Here is a 23,505-nt window from a genome sequence, read left to right on the forward strand (position 1 = left end):
CCTCTGCCCCCGTCGGGGATCGAACCCCGGTCGTCCAGCCCGTAGCTAGTCAGTATACTGACTGAGCTATCCCGGCTCATGATTGTCTTCAGTGAATAATTGAATGAATGATGACTGTGAACAAAATACAATTTTTATTGACGATCCAAGATATCATCTATAGATGAAGATAATGGTATTTAGCATAGTAACGTTTTCTGACGAAACGCTACAATACGTTTCATCATTTTTTTATAAAAAAGCCAAGAAAAATAAATTTGTTTGTTAATCTGTTGAACTAGGCTAAGCTGACAAGTTCTTAAACATCAGGCCTATAAATTAGATTTTTTTGCCTCAAATTTATCTCACATTCCCCCTCTTATATCTGAGCATCATCTTCTTTTATAAAAAAAGAAAAAGAGAACATGGAAGAATTTGTTGTCGAAACAGCTCAGTTTAGAGGTACGAATAAGTTGACCACAAAACTCGTAGACGAAATTATTCTGCTTAGATGAATTATAACCTAATTAAAATAATTTTAAAAACCAAAAGTAGGGCATACACTAGACTAAATTGAAATTTTCTGTGTGACATTGGTGGACTGAAGAGTTCTTATTTTGAACATTCATTCATAAACTAACCTAAAATTACTTTCGAGATCTAAAAAAATTTCATCTGTTTATTTGTTTGCTTATATATGGGCAGACATTATATTAAATCAAATATTAAAATTTAAAAATATAGGCAAAGGCAGACTATCTTAACGAACTTCAATGGTAAGATACATGTTGTGATAATTTTAATAATGTTAGAAATGCTTCCTTCCTTTTTAGTCACATTTGATTGTTCATTTTTAACAATCACGATTTGTGTAAAATTCTGTCATGTCCCAAACGATAAATTATCTGTTGCTATGTTTTAAGCTTCGTAACAACAGAAGGGTTCAAACGTAAGTCATGAGCTCGTGAGCATCGATCTTAAGGTTCTTATAGCTGTTGATAAACACTCGCATTGCTGATGCTTGAAATTGGTAAGCAGATGGACTACACATTTTCCATATGCATTCTTTATTTGCTATTTTGTATATTGGCTATAAGTCAGTGTCCATTTTATTAATTTATTGTAGGTAAAATTCTGTTGCTACAAATTTAACAGCACTAGATCTACAAAATTCCTATTTACATTGCACAAAATCCGAAATTAGTTTTTCATGCAGTCTATTAAACACTTAGCATACTGAAGAACGCTTGTAAAGTTTTAGATTTTGATAACCTCTGTGTTATCATGCCCTTCGGTTATTTTACGATATATCTTTATTTTTAAAAAGTTGGCATTTTCCGATTTGAGTTTCATGTTATATTGAACCAATATTAACAAGAATTATGATGATCCTCCAATTTTTAGTATAAACTCTCAGTAAGTAAAGTAAAAGTAAAGTTTGTCCCACTATACGCCATTTAGGCGCTTGGGGTGAGTGGAGGTATAGCTCCTCTCTTCCTTGACCTCGGCACTAGACGGGGGTGAGTGGTCAGCATCACGCCCCGGCCGGCTTTACCCCCGGGAAAGGACCCCGGTACCCATTGTAGAGAAGGCTGGGTGGGCCCCAGAGCCGGTCTGGACGCAGAGGCTAGAGGAAAAATCCTCTGCCCCTGTCGGGGATCGAACCCCGGTTGTCCAGCCCGTAGCTAGTCACTATACTGATTGAGCTATTCCGGCTCATATAAACTCTCAGTACCAAATTTAACCGAATTCTATTTAGAGACATGACTCCCCCTGTAAGCGTTTAACTCTCCTGCACTTCGTGCATAGAACACATAATTCATAGCTCGTCTGTAATGCGCATGCGTGTATAGTGTCCTGCTCTCCGCCTTAGCTCGCTCAGCTACGGTTTCGAATTCAGCCTGCCATTTAAAAGGCTTCCCTTCATCAATCATGTACCTGAGAAAACTCCCTGGTAGCAGAACCCGCATGTTCAACACCGACATCACCAAAGCCCGCCACCGGTCACGATCCTGAGCCAACTCCATCCATTTACCATCCTCACAGCCCACCTCCTAAGATCCATCTTGATATTATCCTCCCATCTCCTTCTTGGTCTGCCCAGTTGGCGTTTTTCTGAAGGATTCCCCACCAAAATCCTTCATGCATTCCTTGCCACCCTTCCCCCATGCGTGCTTCATATCCAGCCCATCGTAGCCTCCTAGATTTCAGTATCCTCACTATGGTAAGTGGCCTGTACAATTATCGTAGTTACTAGTTATGCAATATTCTAAATTTCCCGCTTATTTTATCCCTCCTAGGTCAAAATGTCCTCCTGAGCACCTTGTTTTCAAACATTTATAATCTACGTTCTTCCTTCAAAGTAAGAGACAACGTTTCACAACCATACAAGACAGCGAGCAAAAGTATTGTTTTATATATCCTAATATTTAGTGTTTTGGACGGTAAACGAGACAACAGTTTTTGAATTTAATAAAAACAAACCTTCCCCAAATGTATTCTACTCTTAATTTCATTACGGATCTCATTTCAATTTGTTATTGTTGTTCCCAGATACTTAAATTTTATAACATTTTCAAATGATGTGTTACTTATGTTCCACAGTTGAATGCTGATGTTGATACCGTATTACGTTTTGTCTGCACGTTTCTGCGATACAAAAATTAAATCAGAAGCAGATCACCCCCCCCCCCCGTGTAATGGACTCTCCCAATCTCCTTCGTGACACTCAAGTCAAGGTTATGCTTGTTGCTAGGCCGACAATTATGCCGATCGCGGAGAAGCTGTACAAATGCGAACTTGTGTGTGTATGTTTTTTCAATAACCGATTTTTTTAGTGCAATTTACTTCTTACTTTGAGGGTTCTGGGTAAATACCAACCGTAGAACTGAATTATAGAAATGTTTTTCACGACAGCAGAAGAATAAACCCAGTTCGTTAATGTTGTGATAATGTTGAATACGGTTCTAGGCAAAGGATAATTTGAAATAATATTGTATCTGCTAACATTAAAGTTTTCACAACTTGTAGTTGGACCTACACTTCCGATTTAACGCAATAAAGTCTACTTTCGCATAACCAGTTCTTCCTTTTAAAAATATTAAGCGGTTTAAGTTTATTTCTCGTAAACTAATAGATTAGTTTATTAAACAATGTTTTAAACGCCGCATCTATAAATAAATTCTGCTGCATAAAATATAAATCGTTTCCTTTGAATGGTGAACTTCGAGTAATTAATAGAAATTTTTTTCTAAACAGAAATCCATGTGCTGAAAAGTTCTGCGTTGAACACTTCGGCATTGCAGTAAACGAACTGGCCGGCCTCGCTCGCTTTATGAACTTGTTGGCAGGTCGTTCGCATTGTCACTCTCACTCACTTGCTGCAAAGTTGTTTCATTCTGCAGAATGCAGGCTTTTTGCCAGTAAGAAACATGGCGGCTGCCACGAAGGCAATATGGCACTACCAACCGTACATCTTTTTATCGTGCCTAATACAATACGACGGCCATTTTGAGGATTTTACGTAGTTTGGTATTGAACTCAGTATCGCCTACATCCGTTTCCTTTTAAATCAGGTTTTATTGTTACTTTAATTGCCTTTCGTCATGGTAGTAATAATAATTTTTACATTTTTTGTTTTGAGCTTATGAAACAGTTTTTATTTTCAGCAAGAACGTGTTTGATTACTATAAAACATATTTGTATACAGTTTTTGAACTGAAGCTAAATGAAAAAAAAAATGGAAAAAAACTGATTTCTTTTCCGGATCTCAGAATCGGAAATAGAATTTTGAGTAGATTTAAGCGTGGATCAAGTCCAATGACCTGAGATATCAAAAGTATGTGGATCCAAGAAATAAGTCGAAGATAACAGTTATCTGTATTTTACATTTCCAGTCGAGTAACTAGCCTAAGTTTAGGCAACGAACTCTTCACGTCATTCTCAAACTCTGACATTGATTAACCTTTTTAATTCAGAGGAACTTATCCTGACTATTCCACCCCTCTTTGACTTTCCTAATTTCACCTCTCGTTACATTACTAATAATATAATTCATAAGCATATTTTCATAACGCTCTGAAACAGAAGGGGAGAGAGAGAGAGAGAGAAGGTTAACAGAAGGATAGAAGCAAAGAGAAAATTATGGAGGAGAAGTGATTGACACTTTATTTCTTGGGGGGAAGGCATTTCATATTATAGTCAGAAGGCTCCCAGGCATTGTCCGCTTGTCTTTCTGATAAGTCTAGAGTGAGAGTAAAGACGTCAGGTTAGTAAGTTGTGAAATCATTATAACATTATTAATGTGTTAAAATTATAATTTGGGAAGTTAAGAAATTTAGTTATCTCCAGAGCAAGATGGTAAATTTTCAGTAAGTTACATCAAAAAGGCTGCGTGAAACGTCCAATAGCAACATGGAATTTGGGAACCATCTCAGCATTTGCTTAAACGTAGAGGAAAATTAATAAAATCTGTCTCGAGATGGTCGGTCGCACGACCTTTTGGGTTTCAATGTCAATTTTTGGAATCTGGTTCAATGCTGACCTATGTGACTAATATTAAAATACAATTTAAATAATTCTGATCAAACACGACCGCTGCCACCAACAACGAAAATAAAATAAACGGACGACGGGCATCGTCGAATTTAATTATAGAACAAACAGACATTCTTCAAAACTTTAAAAAAAATATATTATGTACTCACGGACTACCGTGTGTTAAAGAAGTTGATGAACATTGCCTTCAGGAAGGTTAGTACTTTAAAACTCGCCTCAGATACGACATCTACTGAAGAATATAAGTTTATAAAAAAATATTTTCTAAAACTTTTGTGTAAAGTTCTTTGAAAAAATTCAATTCGTCAAAAATTTCTCTTTAGCATTGGTTTTTAAAACTCGAACAAACTCTTAAAAACTTTACGATTTTAACAGTAAATATATTCCTAGCACTTAACTAAGCTGGAAGAATATCTTTGTGTATTATCCCCAACATTATAAGTAGTTTAATTGATTAGCTTCACGCCCTGGCCGTTTTACCCTCGATGAGAGAAGCATCGTACCTATCTGATATGAGGTTCGGCGTGTCCAGAACTGGTCTGAACATAGAATGTGACAGAAAAATATATTGACCCTGTCGGGTATCGAAAACCGGTTTTCAAGTTACTACTCACTGGGCTATCTTCGATCTCATAAAATATTATTTGAATGATCAAATTTACGTAAATAAGAAATTCACAGAACATTTTAGTCAAAAAAACTTGAAGGAAAACACCATTCTGGAGGCATAGATGTAGATGGAATGATAATATTAAGATTGATCTTAAATACGTGGGTAAGATGTAAACTGGACTCATTTGTTCAACTTAGGCTTCTGTTGCAGGCTTTTGTAAACACGGTAATGAACCTTTGGTAAATTTCTTGAACACCTGAGCGAATAACTATTTCTTTGAGAAGGACTTTGCTGTAAGTGCTAAGTAGTTGTAAAGATTCCTATAAATAAAACAGCAGGTCTGTGGGCAACGTAAACAATCTTAGGACAATTCTCTACAGCTTGAATCGCTGAAAACTGTGTTAAGAACGTGTTTCTAAATAGAATGTTTCCAGTAAATTATACCGTGTGTACAATTGTCAGTTTATATTAACAGACCAGCATTGTCGACAGTCGTGTGGAGATACAAAAACACTTCTCTCACGGTAATCCATATCACTCGTGTTTCTTCCTCTTGCGTGGGTATATTTTTGCTAACATGATACAGTGTCGTTTCCATGGTTACGTTAGGGGAGGAGGGCTGTAGTCTGCGCTGTTGCATGTCAGCTCTTCCGCCAGCCCGTTTACGAAGTGACTGAATGGGCCAACGCCCGGAGCTCCACGGACGACGACCCCTAGCGTAGACCGGCCATCGTTTCTTTGAATCCACGGCCACAGAAATAAGAGAATGAAAGTCAATGTATGGATGATTTAGCCGCGGTAGATACTTCCTTCTGTTTAACGTAGGGGGGTCTAAGTCATCCATTTCCTTTACTCAAAACAACAACACAATAATTCAGGTTCTTTAACGCAATTTGATTGGCGTTTGTCAACAGCAAAAGCCAAAAACAGTCGAGCACTGAAATAATAACAAAAACAATAAATGTTCCTAAAAACATAAAAATACTATGCAACCAGATGGCACATATAGGACAGATATAACAATTAAAAACAAGAAAAATATTATTTTTTTAATGACGTAACAATACTTATAGAAGAAGACTAGAAACAAATTAAAATACAAAAATGTAAGTACAGAAATTCAGTAAATCTGGAATATGAAATGCTTTGTCACGCCGGTAAACATCGGGGCAGCGGGATTTGTAACTAAAGGACAAAAGATATAAATCTGAAAACAATACCAGGAAAGCAATCAATAGATTCTCTACAAAAGCTGGTCGTGCACTCTGAAACTTGAAGCCAATTTCAAGAGGATAAATACCAAGAAAATGAAGAATCTGTGATAAAAAAATAATAATAGTAACTAAGCTTTAGACTGAATGACCGTGGTTCGATTCTCGGCAGGATTTGTATCTTTGTCATAGCGTCCAGACCGGCTTTGGGACCACAGAATCTCCTTTCTTCATCGGGGTAAAGGCGGCCGGATCGCGAAGCTAAACAATCATATTCACCTATTGCGGAGTTCAAGAATGCGTGGACCTGTACTACTACTCCCACATACGTCATCATGGCGATGTGTTTATTTAATCACTACAACAAATTGATTTTTACTTTACCCTAATTAAAATAAATTATTTATTTTAACTTGCTATCCCAAGAGCCAGTTACAGAATCAGCACAAAAAGATAAATCAAATACAAAGAACAGAAAACAGTAAAAATATAGTGTAAACAGAACAAAACAAAACTAAACATGTATAACAAATCTAAATATTTTCACGTATCGAGAAAAAGTCCTCAAACGAGACAATGTTTTTATAGGACCTGAGGTTTTCACGGAGGTGAGTCTGAAGATGGCTGTCTTCTGGGTTGTTGGGCCGTGTAGGTTGGTATACGTTTACCGACGTTTACATCAACAGGGCGATGACTCATTGGATGGATGTTGGAGACAGCAAGGACCTCTGAAACGTCGATAAACTTCTACCAGACTACACTGCGTAACAACCCAGAAGACAGAAATCTTCAGAAGATGCTTTTACCAAAAATGTCAAACATCTGCATTTTACGGTTAAATTTTAAAGTAAATTGTTCCATTTAAAACTTTTAAATTTTTTTTAACATTGTCAAAGTGTGGCAAACTACATTACGTTACGACAAAAGATTTAGTCAGGTGATGACACATCAATGTCAAAACATGTCGCTAACAAAGTTAAACCTGATTAGTATCAACAGTTAATTAAGAGGCGCGTCCACAAAGTAAGTTTCCCACTCGTCCCACAGCTAGCAAACCTTATATTGCGCGAAGCGACTGTGCGTACGTGATAGAGCAATGACGTAGCATGGCGCATGCACTAACGGTACTTCCCGCGTTCTCACAGTAGCATCGTTGAAGCTGTTGAAGATGGAGGTTCTTATTCCAGCTCCCGCCGACTGTGAAGTGCGGTCAGTGATAACGCTAGGCCGCACACGGCTCGACGGACAGCAAGTCTCCTGCAGGAGTTCAGCTGGGAGGTGTTTAATCATTCACCCTACAGCCCGGACCTCGCTCCCAGTGATTTCCATCTTTTCCTACACCTCAAGAAATTCCTGTCCGGTCAGCGTCAGCGTTTTGAGAATGACAGAGAGGCGGAGATGGTTGTCACACAGTGGTTCCAATCCCAGGCGGCAGACTTCTACGACACAGGTATTCAAAAGTTGGTCCCACGGTATGACAAATGTCTCAATTCCGGTGGCGAATATGTTGAAAAATAGCTGGACACTTGCTGTATCTGTTGCAATAAATATTTCCATGAAATTGTGTTTTGTTTCTGTAAACGGCCCCAGGGAAACTTACTTTGTGGACGAGCCTCGTATAATATAAGATTATTAATTATATCGTCCTGCAGTATTGTATGACAACAGGGCTTTGAAAAGTATGCATTATTGGACAGTGTTTAAGGTATACAAGATTTTAAAAGTACAGTTTTCAGAATACATTTAAGTTCCCAAGGCATTTACGCCACATTCCACAATTGCGTTATGAAATAATTCATATTGACACCGAAAGATAGCAGCAAGAAGGGTAATGGCATCATCACAGACGTTAATTTTCCCACCTATTAAGTTCAAACACCCGTCACATTGGTTTTAATAATTGTAGAGAATAAAAAGCAAGTACGAGAATGAAATTACTTCCAAAAGCACAAAGTTCATTCCCAATTTCATGAAAATCTGTTCTCGAGTTATTAATGGCAGGGCAAATAGTTCATACGGCCACTAATATGTGGCAGCACTATCTCTTCAGCTGAAAATACGCTATAGACTGATAAACTTATGGAACATAACGATGACATGTTATTCGTTTACGGTAAAACGTAAAGAACGCCTAAAAATCTTAGGTAACGACGTGGTAATCGCGAGAAAGATTATTGTGGTTAAAATGTAATCCTAATCAACTGATAACTTTTCCGTCTCCTGTATCCATGGAGTCATACAGGCCTTTTTGTTACTTAAATAAAAAGTTCTTTGGATATTTTCCATCGTCTAAAATAATAAAGTACACAATAAAATTGAAACGACGTTTCGGAGATGGGGCTCTATCTCCGAAACGTCGTTTCAATTTTATTGTGTATTTTATTATTTTAGACGATGGAAAACATCCAAAGAACTTTTTATTTAAATAACTCATCATCGTCACAAACTTTTAGATCTGAGATACTATTTGTTACTTGATTTTTCTCTCGCCTGAAATAATTTTATAGTTCGTGAATATTAAATAAGATTAACAGATTTTCATCTTTTTTCCTGAAAGGTTATAAAGATGTCCAAATGACGTTGGTTGGAGTCGTCGGAGCGGTTACACTACTGATATTGCGTTGTGTTCAAAATGCTGAAAGCCTGCTCCACTGGTCGAAACAATTTGTCCTAGAAAATTTTCCGCACGTGTCTGGCTCAGATAGCGACGGCGTCCTCTCGTGTTGGCGCCAGAAACTCTCTCCCCCTCCCTACGACATTGGCATTACTGACCCGGTTTAAATTGCCTTCAGTAGGACACATTCTTAATCGACCATAAATCATCGCAAAACCTTCCCTTGAATTACCCTTGACCTCTTAAGGGTCTCTTATAAAACGGGAAATAACAAATTACTAATTCCATGACGCAGAGTCATTGAGAAGCTAATAGTAGTTTAGCTGTTTTCTAATTTATCTGCATTCTATGGCATATATAGTGTTTACAAGAACCCTACTCCCACTTGTCCTTATCCTGAGCCAGATGAATCCATTCCTCTCTTTTCGTATTCATTTCAGACTAATTTTGATGTGTGAGATTTTAGGTTCTCACGGCACCGAATATGAATAATCTGTGACCTTGCGTCATGTATTCTCGTAGAATTTTCCGACGTTTCATAGGTATTTACTGCCTCCATTATCAGTGCGATCGTCCACCACTACTAGTCTCAACCGGAATTCTTTATTTAACCCCAGAGACTTTATCATCCGGGCCCTTTTCCAGGAAGCTGGCATCGTTGTGGCCTCCAGCGATCGTTGTTCCAGAGGCTTTGCCCCACGGTCCACCTTTCCCCTGCTTTGGCCACTATAGTCCACAGACCAGGAGAAAAACCCTGCTGGAGGAAGTCGTTTCTAGTGCGGTGCGGGCAGAATGTTACTTATCAGCTGGACTAGAGGGCTGCTATTGGTGGGAAGTGTGACACGTCAGAGTTTTACGCTACTACACACAGACTGAAAACATCAAGCAGTTAAGAGTAGCGTGTAGTGAGTGCACCTCTAATGTGTTCTGCGGGTGTTGCGATAATATTCTAGATTAAATCGCTGTGCCGCGGTGAGGTAATCTTAAAACTGTACCCATTAGAACACATGAAAGCCTGTCGTCTGTTGTTCGTTCAGTGGTTGTGGAACGAATGCTTTTAGGATGGGTCGTCACTCACCGCGAAATCTTGCGCATGCGCGTATATCGAATTCCTAGCAGGGCTTTTCTCCTGATCTGTGGACTGTAGACACCCCTGTTCTTCTACCATCCAGGCTGCAACACCAGTGCCAGAATGACACAAGGTCATTGTTATAACATAGTGTTGCCCAACAATGGCCTTGGATTACATTAGTGCAACAATTACCTTCGTGTTATGGAGTAAAAATAATCTTGGAATGTTAGTGTACTTAAAGGAGTAGATATTTCCAGTCTTCTATGGTATAAGGTAGAATGATTAACCAATTTATTGATAAGTATATGTGAGTGGAGGGAAGTGGTCATGGCTCAGTTTAAGGCACTATTTTGAGAGTTTCCTGGGTGAGTTAAGGAAACTCAGAAGTGAAAAATTTATTTTGAAAGAAATAACTCGAGTCGATTTTTCCTAAAACAAATTTGTTATTCTGGCAATTATAACAAATTGCAGTATTTAGCCTTATTAACTGAAATATGAACAATGATTAAACAACCTACTGAAACACACACACACATTGCACGTATTACGTTGCTGTCAGGATCAAGAAGTCTGCAGCTCTCTACGTAACTGATTAAATTCAGTTAAACTACAGGATATAGAACTTTCACTGAGCAAGTATTATCTTCGGGGGTTTTCCCGCCGTGTAGACTCATCGGCAGATGACAACGTTCTAAACATGGAGACAGTGTGTTCCTCCGAAAAGATGGCATATACCGACATGTCTACACGACGCCAAAACCCACGATAAACATCTTCATACTCACCGCTGTAAAATCCTCAAATCTAAGATATTATCTTCACCTAACTTTAAGATTACTGTGTATAGTGTGAGATTCTACTTAATCTGAAAAAAGAATAATCTCAAGAGAAAAATAATAATAAATAAATGTAAATAAATTATAAGGCTGAGAGGGTTTCCAAACTTTTCCATATTCTGTTTAGTGTCAATCAGTTTAAATATTGATTCCAAATTTACATCGGAGTTTAGTAGCCTGCAAGAATATGGAAAATTCTTGTCTTTACCACCAAATTCATAGCAGTTTTGGAGCTTACTCAGCTGAGGGAATTTTGCCCAGAGGAAAAAAGGCTAAGCCTGTGTGAAGCTCATCTCTCGCCTCTGTCCTGTGTTGGGGTTGAAAATGTAATTAGCCTTTCCCCTACGATGGTTAACAGCGTGGTGCATAGACACAGGTGTAACTTTCCCCACTCTACAACGAACTCTCTTTTATAGTTCAGACGTAAGAATAAAGCCTGAAACGAGATAGGACTCTGGTGACTTCTTTGTAGAAAAGCGTTACCATTGAGCACTCTGATTTTTGCGGAAATTTAGTAGCTTGATGTAACTATTGACTTCTATTCGGGAGGTAGCTTTAAACAACTAACGAACAACTTTTGGGACTATTATGATTAATAAACCAGTTCGTTGTGTATAAACGTATCAAGTAAGTCGACAAGCGTTCAAGTGCCGAGTAAGAGATGTAGCTGCTAACTTAGAATCGAGGGTATTTTGTGGTTCTTGGTGAGGGCCGTCGCCCACTTGATGGGAACAATTAGTCTTTATATGAGTGTGGAGCACAAGTGGAATGAAATTAACAAGAAAAACTATATAAATACATGCACCATTTCCGCTATGCCCACCACAAAATTCTTTTTACGTCACTCACCTAAGACTGAAACCGGACGTCTAGACGCCTGAACTATGTTACAGCTGAACGACTTTTTGTCTACCGTAAAAATAAAAGATATATTTGTTCTTGGTACTAAACTAAATACCAAGCCACGCAGAGGTATGGGGTGGAGGTGTAGCTCCTTTCATTCATGAGGTGAGTGGATAGCTTCAGGCCCCGTCTGCTTTATCTCTGGTATCCATTGTAGAGAAGGCTGAATGGGTCTCACAACCGATGTGAAAGCGTTAACGAAGAGAAAAATTCTGCCCTGCTGTTAATATGGGTCTGTCTGATATAGTCTATTTTAATTCTGTTACATAATTTATTTCTCCAATGGTGGATTATTGTGAACACTTTATTGAATCTTTGATTTCATAAAAGACGGGTATTTTCTTAGCTTGCTGAGTGGACTATCGCTTTTTTTTCCCATGGAGTTGTTAGTTAAACGATTTTATGAAAGGTCTTGAAAATATCATAACTTGAGTTTGTATTTTCCTTATTTATCGCTTAGGTTAAAGATTATTAAATTAACGTAATAAAAAATTAATACGCCTTGATACTCGTATTATGTCACTATTGGATAAATATATAGTTTGAGCGTGTTACTCAGGATTGAGAAAACAAATAGCTTTGGTAGTTTTAGAATTGATTAGTTATCAATGAATTCTACACGTTTATGGAAACAGAATTCATTGCCGTATTCATACGATCCTGACACTGTTATTTGTCTGAACCAGATAAGTCCAGTGTACACCTATATAATATTTCTTAAAAATACATTTTAATATTATTCTCACATTTACTGTTATGTCTCCCAAGCGATCTTAACTTCGGATGTTATTCTTAATATGATTAAAAGCTGCTTGGATTGCATGTTAGTGATTGATTCTCAGTTTAATGACGCTTTCTCGACTGCATGATTATATAGAGCGAAATGTTAGGCATCAAAGTCTATCCCAATATTTTCTAACAGTAACTAAGGAAAATCATATAAACCCCACAATAGTTTGCCTCCTGGCTAAAATTCCAACCCGGGACCTTCCTCAAAAGAAACAGACTTACCATCTACTCGTCTAGAACATTCACTCATCATTAAATTGCAGACTGTGTTAGAATATTTCATACATATCATTGAATTTGTAACCTAAAGTGCTTGTGGTTCCATGCATAGGTAACAATTATGGCGAGAGCGAACTGGAATATGTACATTTCCTATTGAATCGTCGAGTTCCGATTTGCAAGAACACCCGCCCGCTCAGCACACGCTTCAAACCCTAGTACGCATGCGTCACACCGCAACGCATCAACCCAGAGCTCGGGGAGAGGTCAGTCACCTGCGCCCTGACCCGGCAACAGCAGAAGGTCGGGGTTGCTGCTTCATTTCCATGGCAACTAACTTTGGCTAGGCAGCCGGCCTCTGCTGGAAAATGAATGGTCTATTAGCAGTCATGCCTGAATGTATGAACTCAGCTGTGGCATGCAGCATTTACGACGCCCTACAAAATAAACTTGTTATTCGCTTATTTTAACCCACGTTTCCTTGATATGAAATAACTGAAAAAAAAATGTAATTTTTCTTTCCCGCTTTCGGAGACCATCGCTTGCGGTACTTCATACTTGAAAGAGTCTATTCAGATATAATGGCATAACAGGTTCGCATTTCTATAGAAGATAAAATACTTCATGAATGGAGATTCTGTTCTGTCTACTAATTATCTCCATAAAGCAGGTTCCTTCTTGAGGAACTATTCTAAATATTCACCACACTATATAGAGCCAGGATATTCGTTGCCATCTCCACAAAAGCCCATCACCTGTCCCAATACTGAGCTAGATGATATCTTTATGATAAGTTTTATTAAAATCCTCTCATGCACGCCTAGGTCTACCAAATTCTCTCTTTCCTTTAGCAGGATCCTGAGGTTATGCAAACCAATAGACCTCTGAGAAATATTCATATCTTGTAAAGGTACAGTATTCTTATAGAAAAATAGAAAGTAACCTCATGGCGACTGGGCGACATATTTTTGTGTGGTTAAAAGATATAATCGATTTCAAATTATTTTTTTTATAAATGTGATATGGGTTAATTTTTATTCAAAGTATGATGCTGTTTTCTGGATTTGGGCGCCGTGTAGACTCGTAGGTAGATGCCAGCGTTTCGGAGAAACATACCGTCTCCATCTTCAGAGCTGAAGTGGTGATACATGATCCTAAAGATGGAGACAGTAAGTGATAGTGCTAGGAGTTCGGGGGGGGGGGGAGATTTAACAACCTAAGTAACTTATTTTACACTAAAACACGAATATTCTGCAACACATTTGTAGTAGACACTGAATCTTGTATTTTTGTTACAGAACCGATTAGGCTCGTGACAATTAGTTTACATTTAATAACTCAGAATGCAATAAAATATGTAGTAAAAACTTTGAAATTTGAAAGATTAATTGATGTGACTTTCTTACTGGCAAATTACGAACTACCTTCGACCTGTATAGGATTTGAGGTTTTCACTTCTGATCAACCCAGAAGACAGCCATCTTCTACCTTATAAGGGTTATAATGAATCTGATTTGTCTCTTGACAGAGATAACTATAGGTCTAAATTATTTTTACAACTACTGAAAGATTATGGTCTCTATAAATAACTAAAAAGAAATAGACACTGTTTTCAAAGGCGCATTATCGGTCATTCAAAACTCTTTTATTAAATCCAGTCATGATATTTCAAGACAGATTCTAGAAGCAACTTATGTTGCGGTTACATTCGACGAGGCCTGATATCTACGTGGTTTCCACGCCACAACAGGTTAATGAGGTACATTCATAATGGTAACATTCAGAATAAAAAAATCATTGCTTTTACTGATTTTAACGCTGGCATAAGTTCTGGGATTTTTTATCATAAACAGAATGTAGGCCCAAAGTTAATTTTTTAAAAATATAATTGTGAGAAATTTTACTCGTACAAATTTAACGCTACTATTTCCGAACAGCTTATACGAAACGTGATCCAAGTTTATGGTGTTATCTTCGACTGTGCATTGCTAAAAAAATCGATGTAACTGTCCTTTATGGCTCAGAAGACGTCGAAGGAAAATCTCTTTGCTAATTACTATATTGATTTCATAACAACAGCATGGCTACCATGGCTACCGCTTTTGAATCGACTTATAATAAATTAGGTAAATTAATATCCACTATCCCAGCCACAACGGCTTCTGCACAAAGATTCTTCTCATCCCTCAAAATAATCAAGTTTACGAAAGATTGAATCATTTCTGTTATCATTAGAGCAAGTCTTAGTTGAAGGCATGAAGAAGCCTTAATCACTATGATCAGACCAATGGAATGTCTGCGGCTATGGGTAGGGTATCATTTTCCCCTGGCGCACAGTTCGTTATAGGTCTATAGGGTTTGCTCCTGTTGAAAGAATTGTGCGATTAAGCAACTATAAAATACAACGGCCACATTAAATTATAGTATTAATAATAAAGTTTAATTCTACAAAATTCTGTGACCGCTGTTCTAGCGGCTCTCGGAAGAATTCACATGAAGTTCCTCCATGTGCGAATTCAATTAGCCATGTCAGGTTTAGTCGCCATTTTGCTGCCATGTTAACAGTCGCGCTTCAAGCGGCCATCGTTGGAGTTACTTTACGTCTCCCGTATGCTACAAACAATTTCTCAAACAGGTTCTCGTTTTGTAGATTTCATATCTACGCGTTTTTTAATTTTTGTGAAAAAAATATTTGAAACCGTTCAGATCGTTTGTATTCACTCTGTATGAATTCAGCTTTTAAGTGGGAACTCAGTTTTCAGCCCCTTACGCCTGTACTGCGTGTCCAGAGAGCGCTACCAGTCTGCGGTTGGGAGGTAATACCACCCTCTGCATTAAGGATTACAGATGCATCTGGGCAGTGTTCGTCTGTTCGTGCGTGAACAATGTTTTTTATCACTTCACATTAGGTTACTGTAAAATGCTCCTTTTAAAAGTTACATATAAAATGGATTTCAATTTATAAAATGATGTTTACTGATAATTAATTATAGAAAAGTACGTTGTGATAATGGATAGTGAATGTGACGTATTATGAACTACATCAGTAAAATGGCATCACGGAAGAAATCACAGGTAACTCAGAAAAATACATAAAACAGCACAATATTATTATTTTATAAAATATTTATGGCTCGAAATGTGAGGTTATGAATTGGTGAAAATGGGAATTTTGGTCATGTACTCTGGTAAGAGAAAACGAGACTACAACCCAAAGAAACCGCAATCTTCATTAATCGATATATTTTGAAATTATAATAGACCTATTTGATTTATAGTCAAATTATTTATACGTCTGTTTGCTTGGAGAATGCTCGTCGTGGTTGATCCAGTTCGGTTAAAAGGAGTAAACCACAATTGGCCATTCTGGAAGCGAAACATTGAAAATATGGACAACATACCTGAAATGTTTGGATCAATGAAGAAATAATGAGGGGTAAATTAGCTTTGCGTTTCTCAAGTTTTAAATTTTAACTCCATAAAACTGAAACATATGGACGAAGTATGCGTAGAATGAAATTTCTGTGGTTATTTCCTTAAAATAGTCATTTTCACATCATAGTACGGAATATTAACCTTATGTTTATATATCTTTTTGGAAATCCTTGTATTTATTAATTGGTTATTTAACGATGATTTTAGTTGTATTCTTCCCTAATCTATAATAATTTCCCAGTAATTTAAGGACAACATTTACCTGTAAAAATGGCAAACGAAGGAAATGTTAGACTCGAAAAATAAACAGCCTTACACCGCACTGAGTCGTCTTTAAACACTGGTGAGTTTTACCCCTAGTCCCTGTCGAATGCACCTAACATTGCTGCTTTTTATTCGGAAAATACTGTAGTCAATTCTCAGACCGTCTAACGGCGATCCAGACTGAGATTTTTCGTGATTTTCCCGACCTCCGTCAGGCTAATTCTGGGATAGTACCGCGAAGCAGACCATGACCCGTATTCTTCACAACTTTCTCATCCGAAAATATATTTAGCATTTGCAACTGTGAAAGCGTAACTAAACGTAGGAACTAACAAAGAAACAAGCAAAAAAATCAAACAAACTTTAAAGTCATCCCAGTTTGCTTCGCGAAAACAGCGCATGTCCAGGTGAGCAACATTTTTTGAGAAATATAAATGTGTATTTCAGTTGACACTGGTTAAGTGTGGGTGAACGCAGCTGTGCAGAACTCTTGGTCTGAGGTTGATGAACTGCGTTGTTCCGGTACACACGTTCACCTGCCCTTTCTTCCGAACGCTCTGAAGTTCAAACCTGATTGCCGATTTCCGTTCTTTAATGTCAGCCTAGAAGTGTCCAGCTAAAGTACAATTGAGGAATACTGACAATGATTTTTATCTTCTGAGGCCTCGTACATCGGAATGGTCCAACCATTTTCTACTCTAAGCCCAAGAATAATTTTCCTGTTGAACCCAAGAGGCAAAATTTTGCACCTGGCACTATTTTTAAAAACTAAGTCAATATTCGTCATCTTTAATAATATTTGTTCAAGAAAGCAAATTACCACAGCAGGCCTATGTGTTCAAATACAACTTCTATTGACACGCGCACAAATCGCAGCCGAGTTCTGAATTTGTTCCTGTAGCATTTTATATCTGACACAATTTTTTACCTGGAAAACTTAAATTTTACGGTACTGTTTTAAAGTAAGTAACATGTACGTAAAACAGTAGAAGATATGAACATTGAAAAGTTGAATTTTGTAAATTAATGGAACCCTTAGGCACGTCTTGCAGACAACCAATTGAGAAACACTGGCATGATAGATATTTAACAACGTACGTAGTTTTTCAGTACTGCTAAATTCCACACGATTCAATCAAATTCAAATATTCTCTGCCTAATCTAGATGGCTCATTTGAGGCCTACAATATGTGTATACGTTTATTTTGCGGTAGTCCTTATAAATACATTCCTTATTTTCTTCCCCATTGTCGTAACAGCTGCTCCAACTAATATAATACGCACCTTATTAATAAATACGTCTAATTCATAAGATAGTATAATTGCGTCATATTGTGAATCAAATATTAAATTAATTATTCGGTTTTGTCCGTCTAATCACAATTATATTTAAAATTTACAAATAAGATAATTAAAATATCATTTTATGTTCCACATCGAATAATCGATTTACATTTGGAACATTTTTACAACATGTTTCGGTTTCATCGAACCATCTTCAGGTGTAAAATTATATCAACAAACTTAAAACTCAATTACAATTTCTGTTGTGTAGCTTTTTGGTGATGTTCATATCCAGATTATTTTCAGATATTGGAGCGAATGTATTGTTTTGAAGTGAAATGCTTTTGATGTTCTACATCGGCCAAAGATGAGAGTGTAGACACGTTGATGTGTCTGGAGGTGTCTAGAAGTACTAGCGTATCCGAACAGGCATGGTTCAATAAGTTAATTGAGTTTTAAGTTTGTTGATATAATTTTACACCTGAAGATGGTTCGATGAAACCGAAACATGTTGTAAAAATGTTCCAAATGTAAATCGATTATTCGATGTGGAACATAAAATGATATTTTAATTAACTTATTTGTAAATTTTAAATATAATTGTGATTAGACAGACAAAACCGAATAATTAATTTAAAGTCTAATTCACTTATAATTTATGCAGCCATCTTATTTCCAATCAAGTTGCGGTTCTGTAGATTCTTTCCAGCATCTTGATATTTCCATTAGATATTTGTCTTAGGTTCCCGGCGGTTCAAACCTTTATTCTTAGTCCCTTAAAGCCAACGCCCATCTAAGTAATACATAAAACTTCAGTTCGTGCCTCAATGGAATCACAACACATCTCCGTTACAAGTATTACAAGTAGTTAATACTATTTAATGAAATAATCGCTGTTTACTCTGACGGTCAAATGAAACCCATAAATAAATTTTGTGGGCAATAAGAAGTTATTGGAAGTCAAGGTACGTGGTAACCTACATATTGTTACTACTAATTGTTAATCTCGCTCGCACAAATGGTAGGCATAAATTGTTATAACAGATCGCGGCATTTATTTATGAAATCGTAGAGTTAAATATTTATTACCGCCTTCTCTGAACCTCGTCAAAGAGCTGACTGCGTTAAATTCCTTTTCTACTTCTCTAAGATACAAAAAAACTTTTAACAGCTGCTTAAAAGTAGACTTATTTTACCAGAATGGAGTGATAAATTCTTTTTAGTAGTTCACGAAAAAAAATATGGCAAATAAATTTTGTCCGGTCATCCACAGAGGCAAAAGTTTTAAAATAGTTCAATTCGAGCATAACTTTTGTGTATATGAAGAGTAGCTTATTTTATCAGTCCTTTATTAACATGATATGTTGTAAATGAATTACTGAATCGATTACTTTCTTGAAAATAATACCTCTGTAATTCATTTCTTCTTATGCGAATGTCTCATTAATCTGTGTAGACTCTTGAACTGTCGAATGAAGGCCGGGAGGGGTATCAAAATCAATAATACTCTCCTTATCTGCAGATGGGTATGCATCAGAGAAGGGAGGGCTTCTTATCTCACCCCTCAAAGCTCTGTGCCACTCCTTTAACTACAGGCAGTGGGGCTGTAGGTTATTCACCCTGCCTTTCCGTCAGGCCAAGGCCAATGTCGGTGATCAGACTTCGCGAAACACAGCAGAACTCTCCTCCCACCGCCCCTGGCATTCTGTACCCCTTCCGTGGCCCATCTGGCCACCTTCAACACACATTACACACTGGGGCCCATGCGTGCCCGCTGTTTAAAAACCATCCAGTGTCGATAACCTTGTTGAAAGAATAACAAAAACGCAACGCTGGCCGCACATGCTGCTTTGTGCAGAGGTGAAGGAAAATGTAGTCGCATTTGTACCTTAAAACACGTGGCTTTTTGATCTTTGAGAATTTCAAGGATATGCTAAGAAGTTTTGTTCTTTTAGCAAAGTTAAATGAAAGAAAACAAAAGTTTCTTGTTTTATAATTATATAGAAATTTTCTTGGACAGTGTTCATATGACGGAAGCTTCTTATTACAATCGCCAATAACAGCGAAGCAGCCACAAAAGGGGAGGAAACACAGAAGTTCGTTCGTCAATAGCAGACCCTTTCATTAGAAAATAAATACTAGATGTTTAGTTGAATTGGGCATCGAAGAAATATTAAGAATCGTACAAGTTTTAAGGACTATGTCTGTTAAATTTATACCTCACCTGTAACAACATGGCGGACGTACCACTGGTAGTATAAATTTCAAAATCCATTTTCTTTTGATATTTAAATTTTACGATATCTTTGTTACAAAGTACATGACACGAAATCATGACGCGAAACCCATATCCGTCTGTCTTTTTACACATTTGGTTTACATCTCAGGGGAAATACATAAAGTTCTCGAATAAATTTAATTTTGATCAGTATCAGTTCAGAGTAGCCCCCAATTAACACGAAACTCAAAGAGAACTTGTTTTAAAAATAGACTATCATATAAAAATTTTAGTCTGCAAGCTCACCGTGGAGTACTAAGCCTATATATGTCTAAGTATTTAATTTCTGCATAATGTCGTGGCTGAGTGGTTATCATTCCTGCTTCGTATTAGGGAGATCGTAGTATTCCTCAGTTCTTCTAGGTTAACAGCTGGGAGATCTCAAATTACGCCATAAACGCTTCCTACCACGTCCTTTAAAATTTATTATTTATCCCATCATTTGAGGCTGTCAGTCTGAGCTGCTGACAGCGTCTTTAAGTAAACTACTAACAGAATTCTCCAAAAGACTATACAATGGATTCCAAACAAGTTTTTATGTTGAAACATTCTAAATATCTAAAGAATTCAGCTGATGTAAACTTTAGAGTACAATGTTTCCTTCTGTTATTCTGTTGTTCTTCAGAAGATTAATCGGTTAAAATAATAACCTGTTATATTATAATTCCTAAAGGACTTAATAGTATAGAATAAATATAAAGAATCTGTTGCAGAATGAAGTAATTGTACGTGCCCGGATATGTGACATTTATGTTTCTTATAAGCAGAAAATTTTGGATTTCTTTGAACAAATAATTTATTGTCTATTATAGTTTTCAAAATTCAGATACAGATTTTACTTAGGCATTTGTTACTAATGCAAGTGTTTATTCTTGTAAACAGAAGTTTGTCTACATATTTAGAAACTGAAATTACACCTTAAAAGAATTAAAAATATATATTAAAATTATCCGTCAATCACAATATAAAATAATTAAAGGTTAAAATATCATTTTACGTTCCCTATCGTGTACTCGATTTACATGTGGAACATACACTTGTGGAACATACACGACATGTTCCACATGTAAATCGAGTACTCGATAGGGAACGTAAAATGATATTTTAACCTTTAATTATTTTATATTGTGATTGACGGATAATTTTAATATATATTTTTATTACTATAAATCACAATATGACGCATCTACAATATCTTAAAAGAATTGTTGCTCAGATGAGCTGTTAAATGCTATTTTGGGCAATAATCTCTGTTTATTCTGATAATTACACGACTCCCCATAAATACACCGTGTGTGCAAAATGCATCGTTGTTGATTGTTAATGCACGTTGTATGTATAATTACCCTGCCATTGGAGTAAGGTTTCCCAAAATTTCGTTTCTTTTGATATTTAAAATCATGTTACACTGCTTATGTGTACTAGAGTCTCAGCACTATTCTTTACGTAAAAACATTTTTTGTGATTCTATTTTGATGTTCTGGCTTCCAAAGTAGGTCTTATCAGTTTGGTAACCAGAATAAAACGCTTCTTAATAAATATAAGTAACGTGTGTATTTAAAGTCCCTGGTTCGAATTTCGGCCATTGAAAGATCACATTCTATCTTTTTATTTCCCTTTAATTCTCATTGCATCGTCTCATTTATAATTTGCGATAAAATTATTGATTATCCACACGAACCTACTAACCTGTCTGTCTAGCAATTGTGTCGCTCTGCTTTGTGAATGGCTTGTAGATGTCCGAGCTGTTGCCAAGGCTGAGATAGGGATGTAGCCTATTAGCGTATTTTAAATGAACTTAAATTGAAATGTATATAGGCACGATTAAAGAAATTAAATTTTTTCCGTCTAAAAATCATGACCGCAATATTTATAAATATTCTTACAAACTAGATATATCAACGTACTGCTGCTTCTTTAAAATAGGATATTTCATATCACTTGCATCAACCAAGAACAGAACGCAATTTGAACAATCTGCTATATTTACAGTGTGTTAAAATGTACATGAATTTGTTATACGTGTAGGATACAGAATTTGAAACGGTTTGCTAGTAAAGTCGACTAAATGCATGGCTATGTAAACGAATTAAGTATTCACTGGGTAAAAGAGTTAATACAGTTAATCAGAATAACGGAATCGTGGTGTGAAATTCAGCGCTTTTCTGTGACGAAAGGTGGCACACAGATGGACGTCAGTACAAAACTAATGTCCTGAGGTTTCATGAAGCAAATCCAGAAAGTCTTTTCTTCGATTTTTATTTTTTGAGTTTATTTAACGAAACATTTTCAACTGATTAATTCATAGGAGCGTCAAATGCTTACTGATTCTGTAGATCTTCATGTCTGCAGTGCCATTATTTTACACCAGGTTCGTAATAAATTAACATAAAGTTGAACGAGGTATTCAAAATAACAAAGAACACTTTAAAAAATGTATAGACCTCTAAAGTATAACTTGTTACCCTTGTTTGTGTGGAGCTAGATATTTTAGGAAGTTCGGACCATAAATTTCATCTCTAAATACTATCACAGTCATATAAAATAATTTTTCTTTTACATTTTAAACACCGTCAATCCTCTTCTGAATCTGTCCACCAAACAAAACTCTAGCAGCACTGTCAAAAGCGGACAACTATAAAAGATGTGAAAGGCTTATTGACAGACAACAACAAACGAGGCCTGCAGACCCGAGTCCTACCCATTATTCTGAAAGTAAATTATCCGCAGACATGATCACTGGCGTAGTTCCCAAAAGAAGAAAGCTGATCCACAATCTGAATGCATAAACGAAGACACAGAATATAACATTGATCAAACGGAATCCATACTTTTATTGTTACCTGACAAAATTGCACACGTTTCATGCTCGCTTTGAGGTTTCCACGACAGTGAAAGGTCAGATTGTGATATTCTGTGTCGTAGTATTTTCTGTGATTCCAACTTTTCAGAGGAACCTTGACTATAGCCTCCATCTTCAGGGTTAAATCCTTTAGTAATGATACATTTACCTTTATATTATATGCGTTTAATTTTTGTAACCAAATACAAATAGGCCTACGTTGGTGAATACGAGGACATTTCGATTCGCTTCTATTGATGTATTAGACCTTGAATTCCTTGCACGTGTAGTCCAATCCCGTTGGTAGCAATTCCGACCTCAAGGGGCGTGTACGATTCCTACAGTTTTTTCTGTCTGCCATATGTCAGCAGAGGTTCTGTACTTGGCGCATTTTCTGATTCTTGCTTTTTCATAGGAGACGTCTGCTGCAAAAACATAAATAACCTTTCTGTGATTTTCAAGTAACTTTTTATATTGTAAGACTTGAGGTTATCACAGCGGTGAGTATGAAGATTTCCGTCTTCTGGGTTGTTATTCATCGATATTCAGAAATCTTCATACTCATCGCCCTGATGACGGAGGCAGTATGACCTCCGAAACGTTGGTTAA

General features: G+C 36.8%; 2 long non-coding RNA genes across 3 annotated transcripts in view; both read left to right on the forward strand.

Annotated features, from left to right (window-relative positions):
• LOC147873364 (uncharacterized) overlaps positions 1-13,263 on the forward strand; it is a 34,966-nt gene extending 21,703 nt beyond the window's left edge. Inside the window, exon 2 of the long non-coding RNA XR_015535858.1 lies at positions 12,906-13,263. This is a non-coding gene — a long non-coding RNA (uncharacterized LOC147873364). The remainder of the gene's footprint in view (positions 1-12,905) is intronic.
• A 2,342-nt stretch (positions 13,264-15,605) lies between these two features.
• LOC110838789 (uncharacterized) overlaps positions 15,606-23,505 on the forward strand; it is a 51,298-nt gene continuing 43,398 nt past the window's right edge. The window contains exon 1 of one of the 2 annotated variants that reach the window (XR_015535859.1): positions 15,606-15,868. This is a non-coding gene — a long non-coding RNA (uncharacterized LOC110838789). The remainder of the gene's footprint in view (positions 15,869-23,505) is intronic. The other variant, XR_002546233.2, reaches the window with a different exon arrangement.

This window comes from Zootermopsis nevadensis, unplaced genomic scaffold (genome assembly GCF_977971745.1).
Source record: "Zootermopsis nevadensis isolate Lab colony 2312 unplaced genomic scaffold, Znev_1.0 Znev_ptg000019l, whole genome shotgun sequence".
Lineage (NCBI taxonomy): Eukaryota > Metazoa > Arthropoda > Insecta > Blattodea > Termopsidae > Zootermopsis > Zootermopsis nevadensis.